Source organism: Triticum dicoccoides, chromosome 4B (assembly GCF_002162155.2).
Source record: "Triticum dicoccoides isolate Atlit2015 ecotype Zavitan chromosome 4B, WEW_v2.0, whole genome shotgun sequence".
Lineage (NCBI taxonomy): Eukaryota > Viridiplantae > Streptophyta > Magnoliopsida > Poales > Poaceae > Triticum > Triticum dicoccoides.
In genome coordinates, this window is record NC_041387.1 from 429,407,910 (window position 1) to 429,427,876 (window position 19,967).

Consider the following 19,967-nt stretch of genomic DNA (forward strand, 5'->3'; position numbering starts at 1 on the left):
GTCATGTGACCAAACTCATCACTGTATTTCTTGTCAGTGCAGCCGAATATAATGTCATCCACATAGATTTGGCACACAAACAGTTCACCATCATATGTCTTCGTGAAGAGTGTAGGATCTAGTGAACCAGGTTTGAAGGCTTTGCTCTTCAGGATGTCTTTGAGTGTGTCATACCACGCACGAGGGGCTTGTTTGAGGCCATACAATGCCTTGTTGAGCTTGTATACCATATCAGGATGTTTTGGATCTTCAAAGCCAGGAGGTTGTGCAACATATACTTCTTCTTCAATCTTTCCATTTAGAAAGGTACTCTTCACTTCCATTTGATACAGAAGGATGTTGTGATGATTTGCATAGGCTAGCAGTATGCGAATTGCTTCAAGCCTAGCCACCAGAGCAAATGTTTCATCAAAGTCAATCCCTTCAACTTGAGTGTATCCTTGAGCAACGAGATGAGCCTTGTTTCTGACAACTTGACCATGCTCATCTTGCTTGTTGCGATATATCCATTTGGTGCCAATGATATTGTGCTTACGAGGATCAAGATGCTTGACCAATTCCCACACATTGTTCAGCTTGAACTGTTGAAGCTCTTCTTGCATAGCTTGAATCCATTCAGGTTCTATGAAGGCTTCATCAACTTTCTTGGGTTCAGAGGTTGAGACGAATGCAAAATTCCCATAGAAATTTGCTAGCTATGTTGCTCTTGAACGAGTGAGTGGACCAGGTGCATTGATGCTGTCAATTATCTTCTCAATCTGTACTTCATTTGCAACACGAGGATGAACAGGACGAAGATTTTGCTCTTGGTGATCAATGTCATCATTTGGAGGGTTGTCTTAAGGCTGATGATTGTCTTCAGGTTGATTAGGTGCAGAAATGATTAGTTCCTCTTCAGTCTGAGCCTTAGAAGGTATGATCGCTCCAGTTCCCATTTGCTTGACTGATTCACTAGGAGGTACTTCATGTAACACATTTGGCAGGTGCTCTCTTTGTGAGCCGTTAGTCTCATCAAACCGCACATCCACAGTTTCAACCACTTTATAGTGAAAGAGGTTGAAGACTCTGTAGGAGTGCGAATCCTTTTTGTAACCAAGCATAAAACCTTCATGTGCTTTCGGTACAAATTTTGAAGTGTGATGTGGATCCTTGATCCAGCACCTAGCACCAAATACTCTGAAGTAACTGACATTTGGCTTCTTACCAGTTAGGAGTTCATAGGATGTCTTCTTCAGAAGCTTATGAAGATAAACACAATTGATGATGTGGCATGCCGTATCAATGGCTTCAGGCCAGAACTTCCTTGGAGTCTTGTACTCATCAAGCATCGTTTGAGCCATCTCAATAAGGGTTCTGTTCTTGCGCTCCATGATGCCATTCTGCTGAGGTGTGTACGGAGCAGAGAACTCATGAGTGATGCCCAAAGTATCCAGATAAAGGTCGAGGCCGGTGTTCTTGAACTCTGTGACATTGTCACTTATGATATGCTTGATCTTGACGCCATAGTTCGTCATGGCACGATTGGCAAATCATCTGAAGACATCCTGCACTTCATTCTTGTAGAGGATTATATGCACCCAAGTATATCTTGAATAATCATCAACAATGACGAAACCATAGAGGCAAGCAGTGGTAGTAAGGGTAGAGTAGTGAGTAGGGTCAAATAAGTCCATGTGTAGAAGCTCGAAGGGTTGAGATTTAGTCATGATCGTCTTCGAGGGATGCTTGGCCCTAGTCATCTTTCCAGCTTCGCAGGCACCACACAGATGATCCTTCTTGAACTTGACGCCCTCGATGCCTACGACATGTTTCTTCTTCGCGAGAGTGTGCAAGTTCCTCATGCCAGCATGCCCTAGCCTTCGATGCCAAAGCCAACATTCTGAAGCTTTTGCTAGAAGACATACGACCATCTGTGGTCCTGCTGAGAAATCTACCATATATAGATCATCTTTCCGATACCCTTAAAAGACTAGAGACTTGTCAGATTCCATTAGAACAAGGCAACGATATTTTCCAAATAGCACAATCATGTTTAAGTCACAAAGCGTTGAGACATACATTAAGTTGAAACCAAGGGATTCAACAAGCATCACTTTATCCATGTGCCGATCCCTTGATATTGCAACTCTACCTAGACCCAATACCTTGCTTTTACCAGTGTCAGCAAATGTGATGTGACTCTTGTCTGATGGACATAGCATTGAATCCATCAGTAGACTTCGATCACCAGTCATGTGGTTAGTGCATCCACTGTCCATAATCCATTTTGAAGTATGAGGTGCCATAGCCTACAGTACAGTTTGGGGGATAGGCTTCACCAAGCGAGTTGTGAAGCATAAACAATTGACGAACAAGTGGAACATAGAAGTTCAGATCTTGGTTAGGATAGATAGGATGAGTGTCAAGGAATCCTGAGACGAAATACATAGTAAGACCATTTGGGCATTTTATCTTGCACCCCACAAGATGTTTAAGGTCCCCAGCATAAGCATTAGACGCCTTTGATTTCCGGCTGGAGACCTTTCCCTGCAAAAGAGAGTTAAGTTTTCTTAACCACCCACATTTTTAGGGGTGGCTTAGAAGCAATGAGTCTAAGTGCAGCATCTGAGAACTTCGGCTTTGGAGCCCTAGCAAATAGCCTTGCAGGAGGTGAACAATACTCATAAGAATAAGCAGAAAAGTTCTTTGTTCTATGAAAATAGCGATTTGAGGAAACATGCTCATATTCATGGGTCTGAGTATGATTTCCCTGCAAAACATTGACGTCAGGGTGACTCAGATGAGTCCTTGGTCTGTATGAAGCTTTTGGACCATGTGAAGCCTTTGGTCTGGGGTTTGTCTTCTTCCCAGGTGGTGTCATGGTGACATTCACAGGAAGATTCTCAAGACAACTTTTGGGTACCCATATCTTCTTCATAGGTGGCCCATTCCTGCAGTCAGTACCTATATACCTGGCAAACACTTCGCCATTCTGATTCTTAAACAGTTTATAGTTTGCATCAAAGGATTCATCAATGATAATAGGGTTAGCACAAGTGAAACCAGATAAGGTGGATGGATCTACTGAAGGTTCCTTTGCAGCAACCCATGTGGTTTTGGGGTACTGCTCAGGCTTCCAGTAAGACCCATAAACATTCATTTTCCTCTCGAACCCAACACCCTCTTTCCTAGGGTTTCGGTTCAGATTCTGCTTTTTGAGGACATCACATAATGTCTGATGCCCTTTGAGACTTTTGTACATCCCTGTCTCAAGAAGTGTCTTCAACCTAGCATTTTCATCAGCAATAGTAGTGGTATCCTCGGCAGAGGGGTTAGTTACCACATCAGCAGTTGAAGATATTGCAACAGTAGCAGCAGTAGAACATTTAGCAACAGAGGTAGCATTATCACGCTCAATGCATTTTAGACATGGTGGTTAAAATCCTGCCTGAGCAGGACTGATCTGTTGAGCGCGAAGTGACTCGTTCTCCTTTTGAAGATCTTCATGAATCGTTCCCAATTTCTCAAGATCTTGCTTCCTTTGAAGATAATCGTAGGAAAGCTTTTCATGAGTTGTTGAGAGCGTTTCATGATGACTTTCAAGTTCCTCGTACTTAACATGAAGATTTTTGATGTCTTCAATTAAGGACTAGATCAGGTCATTTCGGCGTCCAACAGGTCATCGCTTTTGTCTAACAGTTTTTATATGTTCCATAATTTTCTGTTGTTCAGTTGCAATTCTAGCAAGTGTTTTGTAGCTAGGTTTGGATTCACAATCAGAGTCATCTTCACGTGATGTTTGAAAGTAAGCATCGCGTGATTTTACCTTGGCACCACATGCCATGAAGCAGTAGGTGGGAGCAGAGTCGTCCTTGTCATTATCATCAGCGTTGGTGACGGAGCCATTGTCTTCAGTGTTGAAGATGGACTTGGCAACGTAGGCTGTTGATACAGCTAGACTTACAATGTTAGAGTCGGACTCCTCCTCAGACTCCACCTCTGCCTCCTTAGAAGCAGACTCCTCCTCTGAATCCATCTCCTTGCCAACAAAAGCACGAGCCTTGCCAGATGAACTCTTCTTGTGTGATGTAGACTTGGAAGAAGACTTTTAGGATTTATTCTTCTTCTTGTCATCAGAATCATATTCCTTGATCTTCTTCTTCTTCTTCTTCTTCTCCTTCTCATTGTCCCACTGTAGACACTCAGAGATGTCGTGACCAGGTTTCTTGCACTTGTGGCATGTTCTCTTCTTGTGGTCATGGGTGGAAGCTTCATCATTTCTTGAGCTGGATCGTGAAGACTTTCTGAAGCCTTTCTTATTAGTGAATTTCTGGAACTTCTTCACAAGCATAGAAAGCTCCTTTCCAATGTCTTTAGGATCACCAGAACTGTAGTCAGATTCTTCTTCAGATGAGGAAACAGCCTTTGCCCTCAAAGCGCGAGTTCGGCCATAGTTGGGGCCATAGATATCTCGTTTCTCAGATAGCTAAAACTCATGTGTGTTGAGCCTCTCAAGTATGTCAGACGGACCGAGAGTCTTGAAGTCAGGGCGTTCTTGAATCATCAGGGCTAGGGTGTCAAACGAGCTGTCAAGTGATCTCAGTAGTGTCTTGACTATGTCATGCTTCGTGATCACAGTGGCGCCGAGTGCTTGGAGCTCATTTGTGATATCAGTGAGGCGATCAAATGTGAGCTGGACGTTCTCATTGTCGTGTCTCTTGAAGCGGTTGAAGAGGTTGCGGAGGACACTGATCTTTTGATCTCTCTGAGTTGAGACGCCTTTGTTGACCTTGGAGAGCCAGTCCCAGACTAGCTTCAATGTTTCGAGAGCACTCACACGGCCATACTGTCCTTTGGTAAAATGACCACAGATGATGTTCTTGACAGTAGAATCCAGTTGAACGAACTTCTTGACATCAGCAGGGATGACACCTTCACCGGTCTTGGGAACACCGTTCTTGACGACATACCACAGATCGACATCAATGGCTTCAAGATGCATGCGCATCTTATTCTTCCAGTAGGGGTATTCAGTGCCATCGAAGATGGGGCACGCAGCAGAGACTTTGATTATCCCTGCAGTCGACATAGCTAAAACTCCAGTAGTTAAACCGAATCACACAGAACAAAGGAGTACCTTGCTCTGATACCAATTTAAAGAGCTGGATATCGACTAGAGGGGGGTGAATAGGTGATTTTTATGAAAGTCTTCAAAACATGGGAGTTTTGAAGACAAACAATAGAAACGATCCTATTCGTATGTAGCGGAAGGTAAACTACACTAGGCAAGCCATAGTCAAGTATTCAATGAAGTGAAAGCACGAAGACTATTAGCAGCTAGGTAGTAAGGATCAGGATGGAAGATAGTATGAAGCCAATCAGAACAAGTAGTCACTCAGTGAAGTCAAACAGATAATGCAAGCAGGCAATGACTTCACGAAGACAAACCGTAAGTAAAGATAAGTGAGAGATAGAACCAGTAGCTTGGAGAGGACAATGATTTGTTCGACCAGTTCCAATTGTTGTGACAACTGTACGTCTGGTTAGGGAGGCTAAGATTTAACTCAGAAGACCGCGTCTTCACCTTATTCCCCTTGAGATAAGGACACTTAGTCCTTGCACAATCACTCTGGTAAATATTTAAGGTAGACTTCCAAACCTTCACAGACTTCGTTCATCGGCAATCCATAATGACTCTTGGACGCTCAGAACGCGACGCCTAATCGGCTGAAGGATTCAGAGTCCTCAAGTGTAACAAGTCTTCAGATCACATGGACAGAAAGACTTCAGTGATGCCAAACACTCTTTGGGCTCTGGGTGGTTTGGGCTTTGTCCTCGCAAGGATTCTCTCTCAAATGCTTCAGAGGTGGGTTGCTCTCAAACGACAAAAGCCGTGCACTAACTCTGAGGAGCCACCAATTTATGGTGTAGGGAGTGGGCTATTTATAGCCACTAGGCAACCCGACCTGATTTGTCCGAAATGACCCTAGGTCACTAAGGAACTGACACGTGTTCCAATGGTCAGATTTCAAACACACGCGGCAGCTTGACTTGGGCTACAAGTAAAGCTGACTCATCCGCCTCTGGATAAGATTTGCACTCATTGTCTTCGCTCGAAGACATAGGATTTGGTTGAGCATCACTTTAGTCACTCTGACTCTGTTCACTTGGACCCCACTTAACAGTGCAGTGGTTCCTATCACTCAACAAAGAAGAAAAGGAAACAACGAAACAACTAAGTCTTCGCGCTCCATAGTCTTCATGCGATGTCTTCTCATGTCATAGACTTCACTGTGAATAACTTCACAGACCACCATTGTCTTCAATGTCTTCACACAGTTTTAGGGGTCATCTCTGGTAGGTAAACCGAATCAATGAGGGACTACTACCTGTGTTATCCTGCAATTCTCACAAACACATTAGTCCCTCAACCAGGTTTGTTGTCAATACTACAAAACCAACTAGGGGTGGCACTAGATGCACTTACATCTAGAATGGACATAATAATTGCAGTATAATTATAAAGATAGCAAATATAGTGTTAATGCATAAGTAATCTCATATCATTTACATTAATAATATTGTATATAAACACTCTAAGAGCCAGATTTTCAAAAGGAGATGCGATGAAAGGTTATGTACAAATTCCCATTACTTATTGTGTATTATATGTGAGTCATGTTGTAAATATCTTCTACTGTTATTACATAAGTTCTACAGAATATAACCAAGTTGTTCATATATAAAAGCAAGCGTAAAAATAGGGTGTGTCGCAACATATAGTTGTATCTGCTAATAAACTGGAAACATTAGTTTGTTCTTGTCTTCATTAACATCTCTGGTAGCTTGTATAATAATTAGGGTGAACACCTACGAACATATTCCTCTTTCCAAATGCGAAGGGTATGTTCTGACGCGAAGCTAATGAACATAGTAGTAGCGGATACTAGACATGAAGGGATGATACCAGACGCAGGCTTCATCTTGCTAATGATAATATGAAATCTCTACCAAATATTAGAATGGGCTAATGAGTCTGGGCATTATATGCAAGCTATACAAAATTCTCATAGATCATACACTAAGATTGGACAGAGATTAGTAACATTGTGCATGTAGAAATAAGTAAAGAATATGGAAGTTCAAAATTGACAGAAGCAATGGATATTTTGAGAAGAGATCCAATTAATATTGCAGCTAAAAGAAAATAGAAGGTTCCTGCAAGAAATGACGATGTAGGTGAAAGCAACAATGAATCCCTTGCTACTTAAGCAGGAAAAAGAAGGTACCTACATACGTATACATGGAGGTAAGAGGGCAGAGGGAATTGCAAGCTTTCCCTTTTTAATAAAGTGTCTAAGGCATTAAGACAATTAGCAAGAGCACCATCAAGAACTAAAAAGTGCACCGGAATAGCACCACTTGAGCTATCAAATACTTAATAAAAAAAAATTAATTGCACAGCTGCTTGTTTGATTCATGTTGTTAAAGCTTGTGTTAAGCAATTTAGTAAGCATCTCCCAACAAAGAAGTAGGAGCAGTAAAGGAGTAGAGACACTGAATTAACTTAAAAGGTGGGTTCTTCCAGAAACAACAACATAAAATTAATCTGCAGAAGGAAAACTATGCCTGAAAACTATAGATGTTCTAGGACTAAAGGTGCTAGTGTGCATGGGAGCAGGAATTCCAGCGCTTTAAGCATGGAACAAATAGAATAATAAATGCATGAATAGTAAGGAAAATCGGGTGAGAATGAAAGAACAAAGCAAACACACATGAAATTCATCTTGGCAAGGTGATGATTCATGGTATGGGCCATGGAGATGGATCCAAAATCACAATTTCTTGGCTGCAAGTATATGGGCATGAAGTCAGGTATACTATTTAATAACTTTTTTTGAACGAAAAGGCAGTTTGTGTCTTAGGCATTTCTAAACATGTATGAAACCTGAGTGACCAAGGTCAATTACATGAAGGTATTGCTAACGCTGCATAGAAAGTGCAGCTGGCCATTACCAAACAAGCTAGAAATAGAGGAGGAGAAAGAGATAAGAGGTATTGGTTATTTGTTAACTTTAATAACAGGTTAATTGAACCTTGGTCCTGTGACTTACGCCCTGGCTATTGGGAGGAATGTATAAAATATGGTTTTGTACCTGATCAAAGTAATTACTTTGTAGCTGATTTTGTACCTACAATATGCAAGATCTAGTTAATTAGGCAGATCCCAACTACAAAGAGCCCCGTTCTTCCTCGCCCAATGCAAGCCACGCCTATCGGCTCACCGAGCTCCACGCCAGAGCAAACGGAGGACTGAAGGGGCTTCACGATGGGAAGCAGCAAGGTTCATTTGCCTTGCGATGGAGTGGAATGGAGTATGGAGGGCGACCTCAGTCGAGTGAAGCTGATGCGGACGGTCAGAGGATCCCAGCTAGGCGAAGCCAATGTGGGGCACTTGTGAGGCGCTGCAGGTGCCCGGCGACACCTTTCTCTTCTCTTTTTATAAAGGTACCACTGGTACATCGAGGTGCTATACAAATGGTTTTTAACCCCTTTCCGTGACGGTGTTTTGAACCATCGCTAAATGAGTGACTATGATAGGGGGGTCCTTCCCACACGATCCAGAAACCGTCGGGGATAGGCCCTCCTAGCACACTCGCTCGGCAAAATGAGGTCGTGTGTGACGGGCGAGCGATGAAATACGATTATACATGCCCAATCGGTTCCGGATGTAAGTACATCCCACAAAGTCAGTCCCAAACAAACATTTCTGTTTGTTATATACATTCCACACAGTCAATCCAAGGAATATGTTTCCGTTCTTATGTACATCCCACATAGTCGATCCAGGGAAAACATTTCCGTTTGTATGTACATCCCACATAGTCAATCGAGGGAAAACGTTTCCGTTCGTATATACATCCCACATAGTTTTATATATATCCTCGTGTGTGATAGGTGTAAGTATCACACACGCTCTGCCTTGGTTAACCATTTGCTTTTATTCAGCTACATCACACATGATTTGATGAAGAAAACTGTATGGCATCAGGCTATCCATCACAAGCGCTTTTACTGCTAGAACCGTTTGCAAAGTTCCATGACCCATTTAGCAGGTTTATTAGTTTATAATTAATAATTCTAGTATTACACAAATTAACATTTCATATCGAATAGCTGTTTGTCAATTTCATATCAGGCATATAAATATATTTTAACATCACAGTACGATAGCAACCTGAAAACAACACAATACATCATATAGCTAGTTCACCTTCATAAGAACAATATTAGAACAATATATCCATTTCCCTAATTGAGATTATCTAGGCTCGTCTTATCCACCTCTGCTTTCAGTTAAGTAAGAATCTGTTTTGCACTGGCCAACTGGGAAAGTGCCTCCTCCTTCGCCAACACCATCTTAGCAAAGTTTGATTAAAAAAATCTGAGCTCATTCTCCATCTTCCTCTTTTTATCCTGCATCTTCAAATATTCTTCAGCGTTGACAACACTTTCTCTAAACCTATCTATGTTCTCTTCCTCATACATGCTCCAGAGCTTTGCTAGGCACATCTTCAAAGACTGTGGTCGCTCTTGATCAACCCACTCCAGGTAAGAACACTTCCGTTCATCCTATAATATTTAAAACTAGATCAGTAACAATTGTAGGGGAAATGGGTTTCTAGCAACATAGAAAACCACCAAATACATATTTTGATAAACTGGAGAAATGGGTTAATTATGACATATCTTCTCAAAAAGATTAATGTGCAAATGAATTAATTGCTACTAAGACAACAACCAAATTCTGAAACATCAGAAGCTATAATTAGCTACAACAACGCTACAAGTTTTTAGTCATGTACTATAAATAACAAATTGAATATTTTATGAGGAAGCTAAATATAACTGCAACATCATAGCGACAATGTTTGGATGACATCAAATTGATACTAACAGGTGTGTACATTCACAAATTTAGTAACATAGAACTAATATCACTAAGGCTGTCCACTGTGTATGCCAAAACCGGTGCCCTGCACTGGCGAGCCGATGCAGCGGAAAAAATCAGGGACCCAGACTCCGGAGCACCTAGTTGCTCTGATGCCCAGTTCCTTCATGCCATAAAGATTTAGTATTTTACTGCTTGGTTGCTCGGATGTGTGGACCAAACTTGGCTGCACAAACTGCTGAAGCGGTGCCAAATAATTTTTTAATGGCACCGCTGATGAGATGGCAACATTTTTAGATACTAGGTAAAACTGTGTCACTGTCTTAACATCCACAATAACATAGCACAACGACAATGTCTGAATCACATCTAACACATGATTTGTAACAACAAAAGTGGGGCTAATCTCTCTGCACATGCCGGAAACTTCCTCCCACTATCCACAGATTCAAACGCAACTAGCTTCACACATGGAGATTGATGGTGAAAACGAGCATGCAGATCTTCAGCCACCCCGTTCCATTCGTTGCAACTGATGGTCCTTGGGAGCTACAAGAGGAAGAAATGACTCAAATTGACCGTCGGGTTAAAATCCTTCATCCCAAGTCATAACACGGGAGAGAGAAGAGAGGCGTACCCGGGTGCTGAAAAATTCATCGTCAAAGGAGGAACTGCTGGAGAGGTCATTGAAGAAGACCATGGCGACCCCGGTGGTAGGATGCGAGACGGCGAGAGCGAGGAAGCAAGCGAGGAAGCGGATATAGCTTCGGAAGGAAGGAAGGAGGAAACAAGGGAAATGTGACTTGTGGTCGGGGAGAAAAGGGGGTGGGGAAGGGGGCAGGGGTAGATATTTTGGCGGTAGGCCAAAAAATTTGAAATGTGGAGGATAACTTTGCGATCGGTGCCGCCAGACACCATTCACTTTGAACAATTGTGTGCATCGCAAATGATTCTTCAGATTTACACGCATGGGATGAGTTTGATAATTCAAATTTTGGTGGAAATATCCCTGGGTACTGTCCTCATCCACGCCACTGCATAATTTAACATCACTGGCTAATTTGGGCACACAAAAGTGCGTACAGCACACAGACTACACTTACTGAATTGAGCAATTCTAGTAACTAAACAGAGCCAGTTGACCTAAACATCGCTCTAACAAAAGGCCAGCATTAAAAACAAAGCCTAAGTACGCATAATTTTAACAAAGCCGCCACCGCGCTGGCCTATGCATCGCCGGTGCGAGATGAGACGTCGATGACTTGTCCTGGCGACATGCCGCCATTGGTGGACTCTGCACCCCCCCTGCTGAAGTCAATCGCGTCCTCATCGTCGTCCTTGGTGCCGCCCTCAAGGTTATAGTGTTGGGGAACGTAGCATGCAATTTCAAAAAAATTCCTACGATCATGCAAGATCTATCTAGGAGATGCATAGCAACCAGAGGGGGAGAGTGTGTCCACGTACCCTCGTAGACCAAAAGCGGAAGCATTTGTAACGCGGTTGATGTAGTCGAACGTCTTTACGATCCAACCGATCCAAGTACCGAATGTGCGGCACCTCTGTGTTCAGCACACGTTCAGCAGATGACGTCCCTCGAGCTCTTGATCCAATAGAGGGTCGAGGGAGAGTTTCGTCAGCACGACGGCATGGCGACGATGTTGATGAAGTTACCGGCGCAGGGCTTCGCCTAAGCACTACGATGATATGGGTGTTAAACTATGGAGGGGGGCATCACACACGGCTAAGAGATTGTCTGTTGTGCCTTGGGGTGCCCCCTTTCCCCGTGTAAAAGGAGAGAGGGAGGAGGCGGCCGGCCTAGAGGGGCATGTCAAAGGGGGGAGTCCTACTAGGACTACAAATCCTACTAGGAGTTGAGGGAGTCCTGGACTAGGGGGTGTCCGGATAGCCGAACTATCATCATCGGCCGGACTCCAAGACTATGAAGATACAAGATTGAAGACTTCGTCCCGTGTCCGGATGGAACTTTCCTTGGCGTGGAAGGCAAGCTTGGCGATACGGATATGTAGATCTCCTACAATTGTAACCGACTCTGTGTAACCCTAGCCCTCTCCGGTGTCTATATAAACCGGATGGCTTTAGTCCGTAGGATGAACAACAATCATACCATAGGCTAGCTTCTAGGGTTTAGCCTCCTTGATCTCGTGGTAGATCTACTCTTGTAACACACATCATCAATATTAATCAAGCAGGACGTAGGGTTTTACCTCCATCAAGAGGGCCCGAACCTGGGTAAAACATCGTGTCCCTTGTCTCCTGTTACCATCCGCCTAGACGCACAGTTCGGGCCCCCTACCCGAGATCCGCCGGTTTTGACACCGACAGGAGTCCCCTTTGCTTTCCGGAGTAGGAGAAGGGAAAAGGAAAAGAGAGAGGGAGAAGGAAAGGGGGGGCGCCCCCTCCCCTAGTCCAATTCGCTTTGGCTAGTGGGGCCCGCGCCACTTCCTGGCCGCCAGCCTCCTCTTCCCGCTAAGGCCCATGAATGCCCAATACTCTCCCGGGGGGTTCCGGTAACCTCCTGGTACTCCGGAAAATGTCCGAACCTATCCGAAACCTTTCTGGTGTCCGAACATAACCTTCCAATAAATCAATCTTTATGTCTCGACCATTTTGAGACTCCTCGTCATGTCCGTGATCTTATCCGGGACTCCTAACAACCTTCAGTCACCAAAACACATAACTCATATAATACCAATAGTCATCGAACGTTAAGCGTGCGGACTCTATGGGTTCGAGAACTATGTAGACATGATCGAGACACCTCTCCTGTCAATAACCAATAGCGGAACCTGGATGCTCATATTGGCTCCTACATATTCTACAAAGATCTTTTTCGGTCAAACCGCACAACAACATACGTTGTTCCCTTTGTCATCGGTATGTTACTTGCCCGAGATTCGACCGTCGGTATCTTCATACCTAGTTCAATCTTGTTACCGGCAAGTCTCTTTACTCATTTCATAATTCTTCATCCCGCAACTAACTCATTAGTCACATTGCTTGCAAGGCTTATAGTGGTGAGCATTACTGAGAGGGCCGAGAGAGACCTCTCTGATACACGGAGTGACAAATCCTAATCTTGATCTATGCCAACCCAACAAACACATTTGGAGACACCTGTTGAGCATCTTTGTAATCACCCAGTTATGTTGTGATGTTTGATAGCACATAAGGTGTTCGTCCGGTATTTGGGAGTTGCATAATCTCATAGTTAGAGGAACATGTATAAGTCATGAAGAAAGCAGTAGCAATAAAATTGTAACAATCATAATGCTAAGCTAATGGATGGGTCTTGTCCATCACATCATTCTCTAATGATGTGATCCCGTTCATCAAATGACAACACATGTCCATGGTTAGGAAACATAACCATCTTTGATTAACGAGCTAGTCAAGTAGAGGCATACTAGGGACACTATGTGTTGTCTATGTATTCACACATGTACTAAGTTTCCGGTTAATACAATTCTAGCATGAATAATAAACATTTATCATGATATAAGGAAATATAAATAACAACTTTATTATTGCCTCTACGGCATATTTCCACCAGTCTCCCACTTTCACTAGAGTCAATAATCTAGTTCACATCGCCATGTGATTTAACACAACAGTTCACATCTGTATGTGATTAACACCCATAGCTCACATCACCATGTGACCAACACCCAAAGGGTTTACTAGGGTCAAAAATCTAGTTCACTTTGCTATGTGATTAACACCCAAAGAGTAGTAAGGTGTGATCATGTTTTGCTCGTGAGAGAAGTTTAGTCAACAAGTCTACTAAATTCAGAGCAATATGTATTCTGCAAATTTTCTATGTCTACAATGCTCTGCATGGAGCTACTCTATATAATTGCTCCCACTTTCAATATGTATCCATATTGAGACATAGAGTCATCTCGATCGGTGTAAATCTTGCATCGACATAACTCTTTACGACAAACTCTTTATCACGTCCATAATCGAGAAATATTTCCTTAGTCCTCTTAGGTAACCAAGGATAACTTTGACCGCTGTCCAGTGATCCACTCCTGGATCACTATCATACCCCCTTGCCAAACTCATGATAAGGTACACAATAGGTCTGGTACACAACATAGCATACTTCATAGAACCTATGGCTGAGGCATAGGGAATGAATTTCATTCTCTTTCTATTTTCTGTTGTGGTCGGGTTTTGAGTCTTACTCAACTTTACACCTTGTAACACATGCAAGAACCCTTTCTTTGACTGATCCATTTTGAACTTCTTCAAAACTTTATCAACTTATGTGCTTTGTGAAAGTCCAATTAAGCGTCTTGATCTATCTCTATAGATCTTGATTCCCAATATATAAGCAGCTTCACCGTGGTCTTTCATTGAAAAATTCTTACTCAAGTATCCTTTTATGCTATCCAGAAATTCTGTATTATTTCCAATCAACAATATGTCATCCACATATAATATTAGAAATGCTACAGATCTCCCACTCACTTTCTTGTAAATACAGGCTTCTCCAAAATTCTATATAAAACCATATGTTTTGATCACATTATCAAAGCGTATATTCCAACTCTGAGATGCTTGCACCAGTCCACAGATGGATCGCTAGAGCTTGCACACTTTGTTAGCACCTTTAGGATTGACAAAACCTTCTTGTTGCATCATATACAACTATCCTTAGATATAACCATTTAAGGAATAGAGTTTTGACATCCATTTACCAGATTTCACAAAATATGGCAATTGCTAACATGATTTGGACAAACTTAAGCATCGCTACGGTTGAGAAAATCTCATTGTACTCAACACCTTTGAACTTGTCAAAACCTTTTTGTGACTAGTCGAGCTTTGTAGATAGTAACACTACCATCAGCGTCCGTCTTCCTCTTGAAGATCCATTTATTTTCTATGGCTTGCCGATCATCAGACAAGTCCACCAAAGTCCACACTTTGTTCTCATACATGGATCCCATCTCATATTTCATGGCTGAGGGAGTCCTGGATTAGGGGGTATCCGAACAGCCGGACTATATGCATCGTCCGGACTATTGAAGCGTGAAGATACAAGACTCAAGACTCCGTTCCGTGTCCGGATGGGACTCTCCTTTGCGTGGAAGGCAAGCTTGGTGATCCGGATATTGTATTTCCTTCCTTGTAACCGACTCCATGTAAACCCTAGCCCTTTCCGATGTCTATATAAACTGGAGAGGTTGGTCCTTAGAAGGCCGATCACAATTACAATCATAATCATCATAGGCTAGCTTCTAGGGTTTAGCCTCTACGATCTCGTGGTAGATCTACTCTTGTACTACTCATATATTCAATATTAATCAAGCAGGAAGTAGAGTTTTACCTCCATCGAGAGGGCCCGAACCTGGGTAAACATTGTGTCCCTCGCTTCCTGTTACATCAGCCTAAGACGCACAGATCGGGACCCCCTACCCGAGATCCGCCGGTTTTGACACCGACATTGGTGCTTTCATTGAGAGTTCCTCTGTGTCGTCGCTGCAAGGCTTGATGGCGCCTTCGATCGTCAACAACACGGTCCAGGGCGAAACTCTTCTCCCCGGACAAATCTTCATGTTCACCGGCTTCGCACTGCGGGCCAATTCGCTTGGCCATCTGGAGCAGATCGACAGCTACGCCCCTGGCTACCAGGTCAGGTTCGGTAACTTGAACTACACGACGAACATTCCCGGAGACTTGATCTTCGACGAATTTGGGCCTGTGCCAGGAGCGCCGAACAGTCACGATGAGCACGGCTTAGACCTACTGTCGGACAATGCTCGGGATATCACCCTGCAGTAGCCCCGGACCTAAATTCGGAGCAGGCTGCGTTGCCTAAGGACGGAGGGATGGACCCCGCCCCGCAGGCTGCACACTCATCGGTGGTGGAGCCGAACACAGGTTGTTGGGGAACATAGCAGAAATTCAAAATTTTCCTACGTGTCACCAAGATCTATCTATGGAGAGACCAGCAACGAGTAGAAAGAGAGTGCATCTACATACCCTTGTAGATCTCTAAGCGGAAGCGTTCAAGTGAACAGGGTTGATGGAGTCGTACTCGTCGTGATTCAAATCACCGATGATCCTAGTGCCGAACGGACGGCACCTCCGCGTTCAACACACGTACAGCCCGGTGACGTCTCCCACGCCTTGATCCAGAAAGGAGAGAGGGAGAGGTTGAGGAAGACTCCATCCAACAGCAGCACAACGGCGTGGTGGTGGTGGAGGAGCGTGGCAATCCAGCAGGGCTTCGCCAAGCACCATGGGAGAGGAGGAGTAGGGAGAGAGGTAGGGCTGTGCCAGAACTTCGTGTATAGCTCCCATGCGCCTCCCCACTATATATAGGGGTGGAGGGGCTGGTTTCTTGACCTCCAAGTCCATTGGGGCGTTGACCAAGGTGGGAGGAAAGAAATCTCATTATTTCCTTCCCCACCGATTGTTATCCCCCCTTTTTAGGGATCTTGATCTTATCCCTTCGGGATATGATCTTATTCCTTCTAAGGGGGGATCTTGGTGCTCCTTGACCAGGGGTGTGGGGCCTTGCCCCCACTACCCACGTCCATGTGGGTCCCCCCATGCAGGTGGGCCCCACTCCGGAACCTTCTAGAACCTTCCCGGTACAATACCGAAAAATCCCGAACATTTTCCGGTGGCCAAAATAGGACTTCCCATATATAAATCTTTACCTCCGGACCATTCCGGAACTCCTCATGACGTCCGGGATCTCATCCGAGACTCCGAACAACATTCGGTAACCACATACAAACTTCCTTTATAACCCTAGCGTCATCGAATTTTAAGTGTGTAGACCCTACGGGTTCGGGAGACATGTAGACATGACCGAGACGTTCTCCGGTCAATAACCAACAGCGGGATCTGGATACCCATGATGGCTCCCACATGTTCCACGATGATCTCATCGGATGAACCACGATGTCAAGGACTTAATCAATCCCGTATTCAATTCCCTTTGTCTATCGGTATGTTACTTGCCCGAGATTCGATCGTCGGTATCCAATACCTTGTTCAATCTCGTTACCGGCAAGTCACTTTACTCGTTCCATAACACATCATCCCGTGATCAACTCCTTGGTCACATTGCGCATATGATGATGTCCTACCGAGTGGGCCCAGAGATACCTCTCCGTTTACACGGAGTGACAAATCCCAGTCTCGATCCACATAAAACAATAGATACTTTCGGAGATACCTGTAGTGCACCTTTATAGTCACCCAGTTACGTTGTGACGTTTGATACACCAAAAGCACTCCTACGGTATCCAGGAGTTACACGCTCTCATGGTCGAAGGAAGAGATACTTGACATTGGCAAAGCTCTAGCAAATGAACTACACGATCTTTTGTGCTAGTCTTAGGATTGGGTCTTGTCCATCACATCATTCTCCTAATGATGTGATCCCGTTATCAACGACATCCAATGTCCATAGCCAGGAAACCATGACTATCTGTTGATCACAACGAGCTAGTCAACTAGAGGCTCACTAGGGACATATTGTGGTCTATGTATTCACACGTGTATTACGATTTCCGGATAATACAGTTATAGCATGAATAAAAGACAATTATCATGAACAAGGAAATATAATAATAATACTTTTATTATTGCCTCTAGGGCATATTTCCAACAGTCTCCCACTTGCACTAAAGTCAATAATCAAGTTCACATCGCCATGTGATTAACACTCACAGGTCACATCGCCATGTGACTAATACCCAAGAGTTTACTAGAGTCAGTAGTCTAGTTCACATCACTATGTGATTAACACTCAATGAGTTTTATGTTTGATCATGTTGCTTGTGAGAGAGGTTTTAGTCAACGGGTCTGAACCTTTCAGATCCGTGTGTGCTTTACAAATCTCTATGTCATCTCCTAGATGCAGCTACCACGCTCTATTTGGAGCTATTCCAAACAACTGTTCTACTTGGAGCTATTCTAAATTATTGCTCCATTATATGTATCCGGTCTCTCTACTCAGAGCTATCCGGATAGGTGTCAAGCTTGCATCGTCGTAACCTTTACGACGAACTCTTTTACCACCTCCATAATCGAGAAAATTCCTTAGTCCACTAGTTACTAAGGATAACTTTGACCGATGTCCTGTGAGCCATTCTTGGATCACTCTTGTACCCCTTGACTGACTCATGGCAAGGCACACTTCAGGTGCGGTACACAGCATAGCATACTGAAGAGCCTACGTCTTAAGCATAGGGGACGACCTTCGTCCTTTCTCTCTATTCTGCCGTGGTCGAGCTTTAAGTCTTAACTTCGTACCTTACAACTCAGGCAAGAACTCCTTCTTTGACTGGTCCATCTTGAACACCTTCTAGATCATGTCAAGGTATGTGCTCATTTGAAAGTATTATTAAGCATTTTGATCTATCCTTATAGATCTTGATGCTCAATGTTCAAGTAGCTTAATCCAGGCTTTCCATTGAAAAACACTTTCAAAATAACCCTATATGCTTTCCAGAAATTCTACGTCATTTCTGATCAACAATATGTCAACAACATATACTCATCAGAAATTCTATAGTGCTCCCACTCACTTCTTTGGAAATACAAGTTTCTCATAAACTTTGTACAAACCCAAAATTTTTGATCATCATCAAAGCATACATTCCAACTCCGAGATGCTCACTCCGGTCCTTAGAAGGATTGCTGGAGCTTTGCATACTTATTAGCATCTTTCGGGATTGACAAAACCTTCCGGTTGTATCACATACAACCTTTCCTCATTAAAATCGTCGAGGAAACAATGTTTTGACATCCTATCTGCAAGATTTCATAAATAATGCAGTAATCGCTAATATAATTCCAACAGACTCTTAGCATCGCTACGAGTGAGAAAATCTCATCGTAGTCAACTCCTTGAACTTGTCGGAAAACATCTTAACGACAAGTCGAGCTTTCTTAATGGTGACATTTACCATCATTGTCCGTCTTCCTTTTGAAATCCATCTGTACTCATTAGCCTTACGACGATCGAGCCGTTCTGCCAAAGTCTACACTTTGTTTTCATCCATGGATCCTCTCTCGGATTTTATGGCCTCAAGCCATTTATCGGAATCCGGGCCCACCATCGCTTCTCCATAGCTCGTAGGTTCATTGTTGTCTAGCAACATGACCTTCAAGACAGGATTACGTACCACTCTGAAGTAGTATGCATCCTTGTCATCCTACGAGGTTTGGGAGTGACTTGATCCGAAGTTTCATGATCAATATCATAAGCTTCCACTTCAATTGGTGTAGGTGCCACAGGAACAACTCCCTGTGCCCTGTCACACACTAGTTGAAGAGACGGTTCAATAACCTCATCAAGTCTCCACCATCCTCCCACTCAATTCTTTCGAGAGAAACTTTTCCTCGAGAAAGGACCCGATTCTAGAAACAATCCATATTGCTTTCGGATCTGAATTAGGAGGTATACCCAACTGTTTTGGGTTTCCTATGAAGATGCATTTTATCCGCTTTGGGTTCGAGCTTATCAACCTGAAACTTTTTCATATAAGCGTCGCAGCCCCGAACTTTTAAGAAACGACAACTTAGGTTTCTCTAAACCATAATTCATACGGTGTCATCTCATCGGAATTACGTGGTGCCCTATTTAAAGTGAATGTGGTTGTCTCTAATGCCTAACCCATGAACGATAGTGGTAATTCGATAAGAGACATCATGGTACGCACCATATCCAATAGGGTGCAACTATGATGTTCGGACACACCATCACATTATGGTGTTCCAGGCGGTATTAATTGCGAAACAATTTCCACAATGTCTTAATTGTGTGCCAAAACTCGTAACTCAGATATTCATCTCTATGATCATATCATAGACATTTTATCCTCTTGTCACAATGATCTGCTACTTCACTCTGAAATTACTTGAACCATTCAATAATTCAGACTTGTGTTTCATCAAGTAAATATACTCAACATTTACTCGAATCATCTGTGAAGTAAGAACATAATGATATTCACTGCATGCCTCAGCACTCATTCGACTGCAC